At 41.8% G+C, this 14,351-nt stretch overlaps 1 pseudogene; it reads right to left on the bottom strand.

Moving 5' to 3' along the window:
• Positions 1-12,191: 12,191 nt before the first annotated feature.
• Tox4-ps1 (TOX high mobility group box family member 4, pseudogene 1) overlaps positions 12,192-14,351 on the bottom strand; it is a 74,608-nt pseudogene continuing 72,448 nt past the window's right edge.

The following is a 14,351-nucleotide window of genomic DNA, read 5'->3' as shown; positions in this document are numbered from 1 at the left end:
GGATTAGCTTGGACTTTTGAGACCCCCAAAGCTCACCCCCAGTAATGTACTTTCTTCAACAAGGCACGCTTTCTAGTCCTTTCCAATAGCGCCACTCCCTAGTGAGAAAGTATTCAAATCAGTAAGCCTATGAGGCCATCCTCATTCAAACTATTACAGAGTTTGTTTGTTTATTGTCATTTAAAAGAGGTTTTCAATTATAAGACTCAGAAATAATGAATTTTACATCACAATTTACTGTGTATTATTTTGGGAATTATCTTTTCTTTGTACTTTCTCAAGATGCTTTTAGATTTATATCCTGTGTAGAATGTTAGCTTACAGTTATGTATGTTTGCTGTCTATGTGCTTTGTGCATGTAGAGATCAGAAGGAGGGTGCCAGATCACCTGAAATTGGAGTTACATATGACTGGAAGTCACCACATGAGTATTGAGAATTGAAACCAAGTCCCCTGCAAGAGGCTTAATAAACGCTCTTAACCCCTGAGCCACACATCTTCCTAGCCTTTATCTTTTCATTGTAACATTCAAATTTTTCATTTGAATTACTCTGTAACTGGCTGGTTACCTGAACTTGGGGGCCTTGTCCCATGCAATCTCTAATTAAAGCATAGCTCACTTGAAAAAATATTTAGTGGTGATGATATTAATTATATAATATATTATTAATAAATTGTAAAATCATTATTGTAGTGTAACCATATGCAACAACATGATAAAATAATAAATTCAGCATATGTATAGCCCTTCCAAGCTCACAGCGTATCTCATTTATTTATTGCATTAGTTCTCTAATGAGACTAAATCTAATTTTATATCAGAAAATGAGCTCAGAAAGCAATTAGTATGTCAAAGGCCCTTTTGTAAGCTAGTGGCAAAGCCAAGACTCAAACCATGAATTTAAATTCCTTGCTGAGATGTCTTTCTCCCTTAAAATGTGAATAAAAGTGTAGAAAATTAGGGGAGCCATGTCCATGACTCCTGCTGTAGGATTTCCTCTGCTGCAGCTACTCTGAGAAGCTAATTCCACTCTGGATGTTGGACGGGAGACCTAGGAACTCACAGACATGCGCAGACATGCTCCAGATGTCTAACAGCCTCATCAGGAAGATCCTGCCCCTTCTATGCCGCATAGGGCGAGTTGCTTGTCTTATTATCTTTTCGCTGAGAACACTTTTTATTTTTTCCATCTTTATTAACTTGAGTATTTCTTATTTACATTTCGATTGTTATACCCCTTCCGGGTTTCCAGGCCAACATCCCCCAATCCCTCCTTCTCCCCTTATGTACGGGTGTTCCCCTCCCCATCCTCCCCCCATTACCGCCCTCCCCCAACAATCACATTCACTGGGGGTTCAGTCTTGGCAGGACCAAGGGCTTCCCCTTCCACTGGTGCTCTTACTAGGCTATTCATTGCTACCTATGAGGTTGGAGCCCAGGGTCAGTCCATATATAGTCTTTGGTTAGTGGCTTAGTCCTGGAAGCTCTGGTTGCTTGGCATTGTTGTTCATATGGGGTCTCAAACCCCTTAAAGCTCTTTCACTCCTTCTAAGATTCTTTCAACAGGGGTCCCGTTCTCAGTTCAGTGGTTTACTGCTGGCGTTCGCCTATGTATTTGCTGTATTCTGGCTGTGTCTCTCAGGAGAGATTTACATCCAGTTCCTGTCGGCCTGCACTTCTTTGCTTCATCTATCTTATCTAATTGGGTGGCTGTTTATGTATGGGCAGGCTCTGAATGGGTGTTCCTTCTGCCTCTGTTCTAAACTTTGCCTCCCTATTCCCTGCCAAGGGTATTCTTGTTCCCCTTTTAAAGAAGGAGTGAAGCGTTCGAATTTTGGTCATCCTTCTTGAGTTTCATGTGTTCTGTGCATCTAGGGTAATTCAAGCATTTGGGCTAATATCCACTTATCAATGAGTGCATACCATGTGTGTTTTTCTATGATTGGGTTACCTCACTCAGGATATTTTTCAGTTCCATCCATTTGCCTATGAATTTCATAAAATCATTGTTTTTGATAGCTGAGTAATATTCCATTGTGTAGATGTACCACATTTTCTATATCCATTCCTCTGTTGAAGGGCATCTGGGTTCTTTCCAGCTTCTGGCTATTATAAATAAAGCTGCTATGAACATAGTGGAGCATGTGTCTTTTTATTTGTTGGAGCATCCTTTGGGTATATGCCCAAGAGAGATATAGCTGGGTCCTCTGGTACTTCAATGTCCAATTTTCTGAGGAACCTCCAGACTGATTTCCAGAATGGTTGTACCAGTCTGCAATCCCACCATCAATGGAGGAATGTTCCTCTTTCTCCACATCCTCGCCAGCATTTGCTGTCACCTGAGTTTTTGATCTTAGCCATTCTCACTGGTGTGAGGTGAAATCTCAGGGTTGTTTTGATTTGCATTTCCCTTATGACTAAAGATGTTGAACATTTCTTTAGGTGTTCACTGAGAACATTTTAATCAGTTTAACTACTTCAGACCTTGTTAAAGGTTGTTGTGGGAGCCCTGTAGGCAAGTTGAAGCTGTGGGCTTTTACGCAGCCCTGTCCTTTGCCAGGGATGTCTGCCTTTCAGCTTAACAGAGAGCCTTGCCTCTGAGATCGTGTTCACATGTCTGCTCCTGTTCTTTGACTTCTGCCTAATGTTATTCTCACTTTTACTCTTGCTCTTTCCATGTCCCAAATATTTGCTTCACATACATAACATAGCATCTGGCCATGTAGTGGGTGGTCATTAATTCTCTTTTAAAACACTCATTCAAGAGGCTGAAGGATTAAGGTGATGCAGAGCATGTGTTCTGCAGCAAATGAATTGCCAGAGACAGATCATTGATGAATGGGGAATCTCCTCATGCTTTGGTGACTTTACACGTGAGCCACATGGATGATGGCATGTGTAAGACATATCTCTCATTGCTGCTTTTCATTGCCTTAGGAACAAGCTGTGCCTTCAAGAGTGACTACATCAGTGGTTTGAACTCAGATGGTCTAGAGCTGGTGTTATGTTCATGAGGTCAATATCCAGGAGAGAAAGGGCAGCACTTTGATGTGGAGATGAACTCAAAGTATAGAAATTGTCACTTTTCTCCAGGAGCCAGACACAGATAGAGAATGAGGTGGGGGATCTCTAGGAGTTACTCTCAGGTACAGAGACTCTGTGACAACTTGGGGTCACAATGGTCTGTGCCAAAGATGATCTACTTTCTTCCTTCTTTCGTGCTACCCTCCTCCAATATCCACTGAGCTTCAGCTAGGTGCTGCTTTCAAATTATCAATCCCTGGGGCTGGAGAGATGATGTAGCATTTAAGAGCACTTGTTTCTCTTGCAGAGGACTCGAGTTTAGTTCCCAACAGCCCCAGTCTGTAGCACCAGTTTCTGGTGATCCAATGATCCAGATTCCAGGTGAACCCTCTTCTCACTTCCGTGGGTACTGCACACATATGGCACCTATACATTGCATGCAAAAACACTTATGTATGTAAAATAAAATGAACAAATACTTAAAAAGTTAAAAGAAAAAAGGAAACTGTAAACTGTTCTCCTTCATGGAGCTTGTCTCCTAGTAGGAGAAAACAGATAACAAATGCCTAAGGAAGCATTCATCATAGTCCTCATAAGCACAGAACATGTAGGATGTGGTTTGTTCATGGACTTGTCCCTCATGTGACAGTACTGGCAGATGTGGCCTCCTAAGCTTGAGCTCTTGAGCTTTAAAAAGTAGAAGCAGGGGGAGGGGAGATGGTATAGGGGGTTGACAGAGGGGAAACTGGGAAAGGGGATAACATTTGAAATGTATCTAATAAAATATCCAATAAAAGATAAAAATAAATAAAAAGTATGAACTAAACAAATGTCTTTCTTAGTAAAGTATATAGTCTCAAGTTTTTTTTGTAGCAACATGAACAGACAAATAGAGATAACTACTCTACTATTTTAAAAGTAGAATAGGGCAATTGGATAGAGAAGGTGGGGCAGATGTAAGATATTTAGTGGGGTCGTCACAAAAGACCTTTCAGGGGAGATTAACTTCTGGTTTACACTTGCGTGATATAAAAAAAAAGCCTACCACACAGTTTTGGTCACACAGAGGCAGAAGCCCCAGAAGGAGAGCAAGTCTGGTGTGTTTGAAGAACAGGGAGATCAGAGTCTCTGGAGTAGATCTTGATGAGGAGAGGAATAGTGGGTAAGATCAAGGGAAAGCTATAAGGACATCTCCACAGACATGTTCAGCTACATAATTCATGGTGCCCAGGGTAAAGTGAAAAAAAAACATGGCTCTTCACTCCAGAAGTATTACAAATCTCAGGACAGTGACACCAAAGAAACAAAGCAAGCTTGGAGTCCTGAGCACACAACATACTCCATTGTCTCTGTTTTTTTGTGGGGTTTTTTGTTTGTTTGTTCTGTAATAATATGCATGAACAAAGACAACTTTAAGGATGAAAGGATTTTTGTTATGGCTACAATTCCAAATCATGGTCAGTCACTGTGTGAAGACAATGCCCCAACCACAGTCAAGGGCAGAGAGAAAGGATCCATGCATACGCATTGCTAAAGTCATTTTCTCCTTGTTTGTCCAGCCCAGGTCCTAAACCCAGAGGTTGGTGCCTCCCCCTTTCAGGCTGACTCTTCCCTCATCAATTTTCATAATCATAGACATGCCTACAGGCCAACCTGATCTATAAAACCCCTCACTGAGAGTTTCATCCCAGATGAATCTAGTTTGTAGCAAGATGGCATTTAAAGCTAACAGTAATAGATATCAGTCTGGCTCTGTGTGTAGGCCTAGAAAGCCATTCCACTACATAACTCCGTATTATCTCCAATAGAAGATGCCAGAGGATTGGTGTATGGGGTTATAGTGAGTAACTTCCCTAAAATCACCAAATGTTTTGGGGAAGTTAATCGGGGCTATGGGATAGAGGAGGGCTGTCAACAAATTTCAGATCTACCATCTGAGGCAGAAGAAATGGTTGTCTTAAGTAGGATTTATCAATGGTGTAAAGAACTGGCATGTCAACAATATTGTGTGTATATGTGAGGAGGGGAGGAGTACTTCCTGATGGAAGTCATGAACTTGAAGCTACCTTGTTAGGTTTCATGGTGGCCTGTGGAACGGAGCCTCATGTTATTGACCAGGGAAGGTGGAGACGTCATGGTCTATAGAAGAGATGGAGCCTTGAAACCCATGTAATTAAACATGTGAATTACATATCTGAGTTGAGATATAGAGAAGATAGGGTAGATCAGACAGAATGGACAGACTAGAGATTATGATCTGTTTTATAAGAATGGTATGAGTTTGTAGTATTCAATAAAGAGTGTACACACATACATTTTATGTTCATCACAACCAAAGTCACATTAATATGTTGAGACAGCCCTGCAATATATCATCCATATGCCCTTGGACACATTTTTTGGTCTATTTGTATCTATAAAATAAGGGAAGTTGTAGAGATTAAATGGATTAATGTACCTAATGTCTGGTGTAGTGTCTGGCATAGTAAAGCTGGGTGGACAGTCATTTTTAACATTAAGGCAAATTGGCTTGTCTTCAAGAGATCAGCAATGCTGTGAACACTGTGCTCTGAAAGCTTTTTATCCAAGTAAAATGGATGAAGAGGTACAGTCAGGCAGGAAGAGTTCCCAGTCATGCCTGATACTGCACCCCATAATGTCAGAGGTTAAAGTTCATTTAAAGGTAGAATTGGTTAAGAGGCCACACAAATTCGTGATTTTTTTCCTTTTTTTTAATAAAAAATATTTTATGTTTCTCAGAATGGCTATAGAACCTCAGCTGTGCTTTCCGATTTTTCTTGCTTGTAGAATACTAAGGACCTTGCTGAGAATCCAGACCATCTGCTATATCCAGATAAGCAAAATAAATCTCTAAAGGACATAAGCAAACCTAGTTCTTTTAAGTATGTGATACATGGGGTTTGAGGTAGAAGTGCTGATTGTATTTTAAATCACAACAATGATACTCAAGAATATGGTTCTTGTTGGGGATGGTGGCCTACTAATTCTGGCAGCTGAGAAATAGTGCTTTCCCTAGCTTGTCAATTGCTATGTTTCACAGCCAAGCATGACAAAAGCTGCTTAGCTCTAATTGCTCAAGTTACAGAACAACCTACAAACTACAGAGAAGGATCAACAAAAACCCTCCACCTTGAGATTTGCTTGATATACCATTAATAAGTAATACACAAAACAGAAATGTCTCCACTCAGTGTTCTCTCTCTCTCTCTCTCTCTCTCTCTCTCTCTCTCTCTCTCTCTCTCTGTGTGTGTGTGTGTGTGTGTGTGTGTGTTTGCCTATACATGCATATGAAGAACAGAGGTGATGCCTGGTTTCTTCTTTGATTACTTTCCGTGTTCTATATTGAAAGAAGTTCTCTAATTTGAACCGAGAGTTTCTCATTTTGCCTAGTCTAGTAGTTGGGTTGCTCCAGGAATCCCCATCTCTGCCTTCCAGCTATTGGGATTACAGCTGATTCACCATTTCTGCTTGGCATTTACATGAACTCTGGTAATCTAAACTCTGATTCTCACATTTGTACAGCAAATCCTTTACAATTAAACCATTTCTCCAAGATCCTAAAATATGTGTTTATACACTTAATATAAATGTTTATACATTTAATATAAATGTATAACACACACGTGTTTTGTGACATATATAAACATTTCTCTGCTCAAATATATTTTGTATTTTTCAATCTTATTACTGCAATTCTTTATTTTAAATATAAAGTCTATTAATGTGTGCCCAGTTTATGAATTTTACTAATAAATATAACATCTCAAAAGTATATAATATTTTATCATTATTTCTCTACTAATGACTAATATCTTAGTTTCTTTTCCTGTCATTCTGATAGAAAACCCTGGCAAAAGCATTTTATGGGAGAAAGGATTCATTGTGTCATGCAGTTCCAGAGGGACACAATCTTTCTTGTCAGAGAAGACATGGCAGAAGGCAGGAAGTTGGTTGCTTACATTGCACCTGCACTGGGGAAGCAGAGAGTGAACACGCTATAAAAGCTCAAGGTCTTCTCTAGCCTTGTGTCTCTCTAGCACCCTCCAGCAAGGCTTCACCTCCTAAAACTCCCAGAAGCATTCCAAAGAGTTCAAATAAGTCTATGGGAGACATTTCACATTCAAACTACATCATACAGGAAGGTTATCAACCCCACCCCAACTTCCTTTCTATCCTTCCTTGCCTCTCTACTTTTCTTTCTCCTATGTTTCCTTCTTTGACACTTGTCACAAATGATTGTGGCTTTACCCTGGGGCATGAAAACCTATACACACTTTGCGGCCTCCCCTGTGCACTGTTAGCAAGTTAGTTGGAAGACGGAGCGGCATAGTAACTTACATTGCCAAGAATACCTTACTGCTTTCCTGGGTAGTTTTCCTTGTTTATACCTCTACAGTGATGAATGTGGGTTCCAGGTACTTCACAGTCTCATAAACATTAGGACTTTACTAAGCACCATGCAGGAAAGATACATCATTGTTACTTTAATTATATTTCTTTGATTTGTGTGTGGAGTGAACTTCTTTTCAGGTGCTTATTTTGGCTCTATTGCCCTGGCTGGGTTTCTATTAAGTTCAGCCAAATGTCAGCTCCTGTGGGTTTTTGTTTGTGACCTCTGTTACCCAGCTTGCCAAGGTCTACAGTGACAGCTTATAAAGGTGAGAAGGCAAAGAAGATTTAAAAGGATGTTACAATTCAATTCTGATTGTGCTGAACTGTTCAAGCCCAAATCTAAACAACTATATTTTTCCAAGGTGGTTCCATTTTGTGTCTAGCACATGGGTCCCTCCTTGACATGTCCTTAAAGGAACTGTCTAAACTTGGGAAAGTCGATTGACTTGACAGAAACATTTATGTAGTTCAATTCTGTATATATTTGTCAAATTTGTGTTATGAACTACACAGTGTTCCCCAGCACAGAGCAATTATTCCCTTCCTGAGCCAATTAAGACAGTGATTAAAACAAGGAACAGATGTGTCCTAGCTATATTTTTTTTCTCCCAAGGAATCAGGAACCCCAAGAGTGACAATATCTTCCTACCTCCTAGCCAGAGATGCCCATTCAGCCTCAACAAATAAGTCATCAGAACAATTCCCAGTCTCTGCAACTTTCTGTTCCCAGCACCTGAACACATCCTTCCATAGGATCCCCACACTTATGCCCACTCCCATCTCAGGGCTAGTTTGTGTATCATTACGAAAGCTCCTAACATTAACTTCAGCCACATTTGTATTTAAGAAAAAAAAATCACACATGAGAGTGTGCGCATGCGCGCGAGCACGCGCGCGCACACACACACACACACCTCACCACCACCACAGATGGTATTGTGGTTACAGGCTAATTGCAGCATATTTATCTGATAAGTAATTCTCATTCCACACTCGTCAAATGATTATGGAAACAAGTGATGGCTCCAGCCTTGTGCCTGTCAGGTCTGGTTAATAAAAAACAGGAAACAAAATTAAAGAGAGGAAAATTGCTCAGCCAAGAGTGGTCTTGGGACCAGGAGGCAGAATGTAAAAAGAAAAGCATACTTCTAGGCAATTAACAAGGATGGCTCAGGCCCCACAGCCTGTGTTGTCTCAGGAACATTCTGTTTCCTTATGTCCTCAAGCCTCAATTCCTGGGGTCAGATGGAAGATCTCAAGAGCTAGCTAGCCTGGCTCTGCCCTTTGCTCCCTTGCTTTGCTCCCTTGCTCTTGGTCCTTTGACCAAGAGACTTCTCACAGAGGGACTTGCTCTTGTACCTGGGGACATTGCTCTTGTTCTTGCATAGATCTTTGGGTCTAAGTCAGTGTAGAGGCTAGGGATGCAGGCTGAAAAGCGTCTGTCGTAGGTTCATAGGTCCAATCTCAGGACAATCACTCTTGAATCACTGTCTGACTCTGACAATCAGACCCTTCTGAGTCTCAACTCAAACAACAGCAAAGCAGTGGGCAGCATAGTCCTGCTACCTGCACAGCTCCTCTGGCTTCCAGAATGATAGTGAATGCAGAACTTTTCTCACAGTGGGCTTTCAGTCAAGGTCAAAACTCTAGAGCCATTTACTCCCAGAATGCTCACTGCTTCTCTTCTTTGTGGGCTGAGAAACCCCATGAGCTCAAAAACACTAGGCTTCCACAAGAGCACAGCATCATTTCAACTTAGGTTGATTGAGGAAATCAATGAAAATCAAAGGTGACATCTGGGGTCATCCAGAGATCAGAAGGCCAGAGTCATGAGTAAACAGTGATTGACAAGGAAGAAAAGGTGGGACAGCAGAAGGTCACACACTTAATAAAAGTATATTAAGTATTATCATAGTTTTGTGTGTGGTATGCATGTACAGACATTTTAGTGTGGATATGTAGATGTGTGTCTACATGTTGATGTGCAAATGCACATAGAGACCAGAGATTTATGACGAGGGTCTTCCTCAATCACTTCCCCTACCTATACTGTGAGGTGGGTTGAACTTAAAACATAGCTGTTTAGATAACCAGTGAGCTCTAGGGATCTACCTATCTTCACTTCTCCAGTGTTGGGATTATAGATGTGGGGTACCACCCCTAGGCTTTTAGGGGGTGATAGGAATCCAGAAGCAGGTGCTTATGCTTTCATGGAAGTCCTTTTATTGACTGAGTCACCTTTAGGACTCCTAATGTATTATCTTATGTGTAGAAAACTAGAAAATTGTGGGACAATAAGACACAATAAAGAACATATCTGGATAACCTTTGCAATTGGTAGGGCAAATACCAAAATTATAAAATAGATTCTATTTAGTTTTTTTATTACTCTGCATTTGAGAAGTAGTATGGGAACCTGGACAGCACTCTGAGGGGGCTAATGAATAGTAACTATTGGTTCTAATGTCCATGTGTTTATTTATTTATCCATCTACCAACAACCATTCTGGATTCCTGTGAAGACCATTCTTCAAGATCCAAGGCCATGACACCAGAATCTGAGAAGCCACTCAAAAGGAGACTGCACCATTCAAGCACAACAGGGCTCTGTGAGCAGAGTTCATGCACTGGTGCAGGTGAAGAACATAGAACTAGAGACTCTATGTCCAGCACAGGTGACAGTCCATGAAACAGGTGGTGTGACTGGGTAGCCCCTGGAACATCTTTGCACGCATGCTCTCTCAACTGCATCCTGACTTTGATGATACAGGTTGAAGGTCGGAGTCTTGTGACAACTGAGTTCTTGCTGCATTGTTACCCCTTACTAGACTACAGAATGCTGATTCTGCAGGTGCTAGACAACTGATGACATACAGGAGGACCCAGATCCTGCCTAAGTGACTTTTCTGACACCTAGAGAAGAAAGACTGTCCACAAGGGAAAGCCCACATGGCTCTCATAAGAGATTTCAACCTTGAAGAACCAGAAATGCTATTTAGACTTTTTCCTATTACTTTTATTTTAATACTTTCCATCCCTCCATAGTCTAAAAAGGATCAGAGACATCCAATTCTGCCCAGCAATGTAGCACTACAGCAAACCAGATGAGGAGAGCTGAACTTGAGATTGAACTAAAAAATGCAGGCAGATAATTCTACATGGAACCCTCTGCAAATCATCTCTATGTCCCAATTCATAACACGTCCTTCACCAAGAAGCCTTTTTACTCCTCCAACCCCCTTTTCTCCTCTTCTGCTCATACATTTTCTTTGTCCCATCCACAGTCCCTGCCTGGGTTCTGGAAGGCCTGTCTGCCTAGATGACTTTGGGATCGTAATGTTTGTCCTAGGCTTTTTGTTCGTTTTGGCACACTGTAGCTTCCTTTCCACATCTGAGTATTTCTTCAGGCAGGTATCTATCCTCTTATCCAAAGGAAGTTTTACAGAAAACACCAGGATGTGTGAGCTTTATAAATGAATTGACCCCTTGTGAATGTGTTTATTAATTTATTCACTCATTAACCATTTTTAATGCTAATGTTATTTTCCAGATTGGCGCTGAGGGTTTTAAAACAGAAGTCTTGCTAAAAATTAGGGCATCAGAGTTCCTGAACATGCAAACGCATCTCAGTGGGGGTAAGAAGGCACATTAGGAACCAGAGTCTAGGCAATTCTCAACTTTCAAAGTATCCACAGATGTCTGCAATAACTCACTCACTGATTAGTTACCGCCCTGATTGAAGTCCGACAGAAGGAAGTAACATTTGGCCTTTGGAAAGGTTAAATGTGTGTCCTAGGAACAATACTTATGTATACATAAACAGAGATTGGAATTCCAATCTCACTCCTATGCTATTTATTTTCTCATTAAAGGGGCCATCTAAGGTTAGAAAGTCAAAGGCCACCCAAGAGTTAGCAGCAACCCCCATTGTTTAAAATGGGCAGAGGCACAGAGGCATTAAAGTGAACATCTTTTCTTTGGGACCTTGCTTTTGAATTAGGCAGAGTTCAAAGTGAACTGATTCTTGGAATCCTCTGACAGTTTCTTGGCCTTGTGTATCGATCTGACTGACAAGTCCCTGGAGCCCCTTGTTTCCCAAGGGCTCGAGCCCTTGTTCTGAGCACATCAATAAATAAGGAAGCTTTATAATCAGCAAGTCACACACAGACCAGGGGAAGCAGAGACACTGGCAGGCCAGGAGGAAGAAGAAATAGGCAGAGGGTCCTGAGGATAGGGTGAGTGCTGGTATCACCCACAAGGGACTGACCCCCAGTGAGGCAGCTCTTCTTCCTCCTTGCATCTATCAATGGGAAGAAACACTATGTAAAACTGATTCTCAGCTCCTAGGATCCCTGGTGACCATATGTGAAAGGTGCTTATTTAAGAAGGGGCCCTCTCCCTCTGGGGCTCCCAGCAACGTCAAGCATCCAAGATGACTTTTGAGTCATGTACTCTGCTCTTGGCCTCTTCCCATAGCCTCAAGAAAGTTTAGTCTCGGGTTGGGGATTTAGCTCAGTGGTAGAGCGCTTGCCTAGGAAGCACAAGGCCCTGGGTTCGGTCCCCGGCTCTGAAAAAAAGAACCAAAAAAAAAAAAAAAAGAAAGTTTAGTCTCCTAATTCTTCTCTGTGTGCCCTCCCACCACTAGCCTGCCCTTGCTGCATTCAAAGCCAGAGCCCTGGGTCTTTTGGGTCTGGAAGATCTGGTGAGGAAACAAAGAAGAGATGTTCAGAGAAAGAAGAAATGTTCAAGATACTTAAACTAACTCCCCAGAACCCAGCACATTTTCTGAGTCTTTTTCAAAGTCACTGTTCTTGGCCTGAAGGCAAAAATAATGTTAATTATAGTTAGAATTAGGCAGTAAGACCTAGACATTTTACGTGCTAGCATTGTACTGGGTCTCACACAGGATCCTGACTCAGAGAAGCACAAAACCAGCCCTTACTGTATCCATCCAATGGTGAGAAAGAGAAAGAATGGCTGTGTATATAGCTCAGCCTTCTCTCAAGTGCCCATCCAATCTCCTCTTGCCTCTCCTCTAGCACCCTTCAGAAAGGGGATCCCAAGTCCAGAGAGCAAGTCTCTGACAAGCTTTTCCTTATCAGTGCATAGTCCCTGGTGAGGTCTGTTGTCTGTGCAAGGTGGCAGTGCTTGCATATAGGATCCTGTATTGTTAATGGATTCGCAGCTTTGATATCTACAGTCAGAGAAGCTATCAGACAGACCTGCATTGCATTTGTTTTTAGGCTTTATTTCCTCAATATCAATGTGATGGGTAATTTTCCTTTGTGTATTTATTTTTGAGATTATAAATTAATTACAGCATTTCCCCTTTCCTCTTTGCCCTCCAAACCGTTCCATTATCCCTTTTCACTTTTCCTTCACATTCATCGCTTTGTTTTTCATGAACTGTTATTGCATGCATATATGTATTTGAATATATATTACACACACGCATATATATATATATGTATATATATTCCCAATTATAACCTGTTGAGTCCCTATAATGTTTGTATGTATGTTTTTAGGGCTAGGACTAGCACTAGACAACCAAAGTGTGCTCTTCCCTGGGAAGGACCCTCTTTCTGACTCCCAGCTTTCCTCAGTTGCCTACAGTTCCTTTGGAGCCTTATGAGTTTATCCCCATCCAGTTTGGTATACTCTTTATTGTCAACCTTATCCAGCTCATGTTTGCGGGTCCTATTGGTGGCACTTTATCATTAACTTGATGGAATCTGAAATCAACTAAGGAGCATGCCTCTAGGACAGTCTCAGAGGGCATCTCTAGGGAGGATTAACTGGGAGAAGATCCTTCTCTAAGTAGGTGGTGGTCAGAGAAAAAGGTGTGTAATTCTTCATTTAATCCTCCCGACTGCACTGTTCGGTAAGAACAGCCAGTTTGCTTTCAGTGGAGGAAATGAGAGTTTCGGGTTGGGGTGACGGCTCATCGGATCACCTTATTTTGAAGGTGATTCAGGGTGGCTTCCCTAGGACCAGACCTGGACAGGGCAAGTGTAGAGTGATGTCTTAGGAGGTTTCTTGAGAGCAAACCCCACATATAGGGAAGTAGAACAAAGGGACAGAGACAAGTTAAAAAATGCTTAAAGAGCAGCTTCAGGACAAATCCCAAGAGTCCCAGAACTCTTTGCATATCATGGACAAACACAATTCACTTGCTCCCAGTATTCCTCCTTTGATTAAGGTTACACATGGCAAAGGCTAATCCTCAATATGTGGGGCTCTCTCTGACCAGCGAGGCAGTAAGTAGCATGCAGGAGGTTGTGGGGGTGTTAAGAGTAAGGTTTCAAATGGGGAGCCAGCATGGGAAAGATAACAAAGGGATTAGGTCTAAGACTGTGAGCTATAACCACAGCACCAAAAGGATTACTAGAGGTGCATGAATAAATAAAGCCTCCACAGAGGAGGTGACATTTACGAGAAGGAGTGAACAGCAGTGGAAGCTGGCATGGGATGGCACAGAAAGCACCACAGAGCACAGAAGGTTGGAAATGGACACTAGTCAGCTCCTCTTTAGCCTTCTTATTTCATATAGGTAAGAGAGAGGGAAAGTGATCTCAAACAGACTGAACAGCTTCCCCAGGGCGACACAATTCTTGAGGTCAAAGGGAGCTCAACCCAGACTTTAATTCTGACACGCATGTCCAGGTGATGGGTACAGCATGCAAGAAAGACTCCGTTGTTGGCAGGACATTGAAGAGCTGGAGGGATGGCTCAGGAAAAGCAATGAAAGAGATAAAGTCCCAGATCCCTGCCTGCTGCACACCCCACCCCCACACTCGCATGTTATTTCTTAGAACAGAAGAGCCTCTCAAGTACATGGATACGACTCAGCAGACACAGTTATAAATAAAGTGACAGATACCATGGCAACAGGGGAAGCAAAATGAAATGC

This window comes from Rattus norvegicus, chromosome 7 (genome assembly GCF_036323735.1).
Source record: "Rattus norvegicus strain BN/NHsdMcwi chromosome 7, GRCr8, whole genome shotgun sequence".
NCBI lineage: Eukaryota > Metazoa > Chordata > Mammalia > Rodentia > Muridae > Rattus > Rattus norvegicus.
Note: the sequence above shows the minus strand (reverse complement) of the source record. Positions and strands in the feature narration are given on the sequence as shown.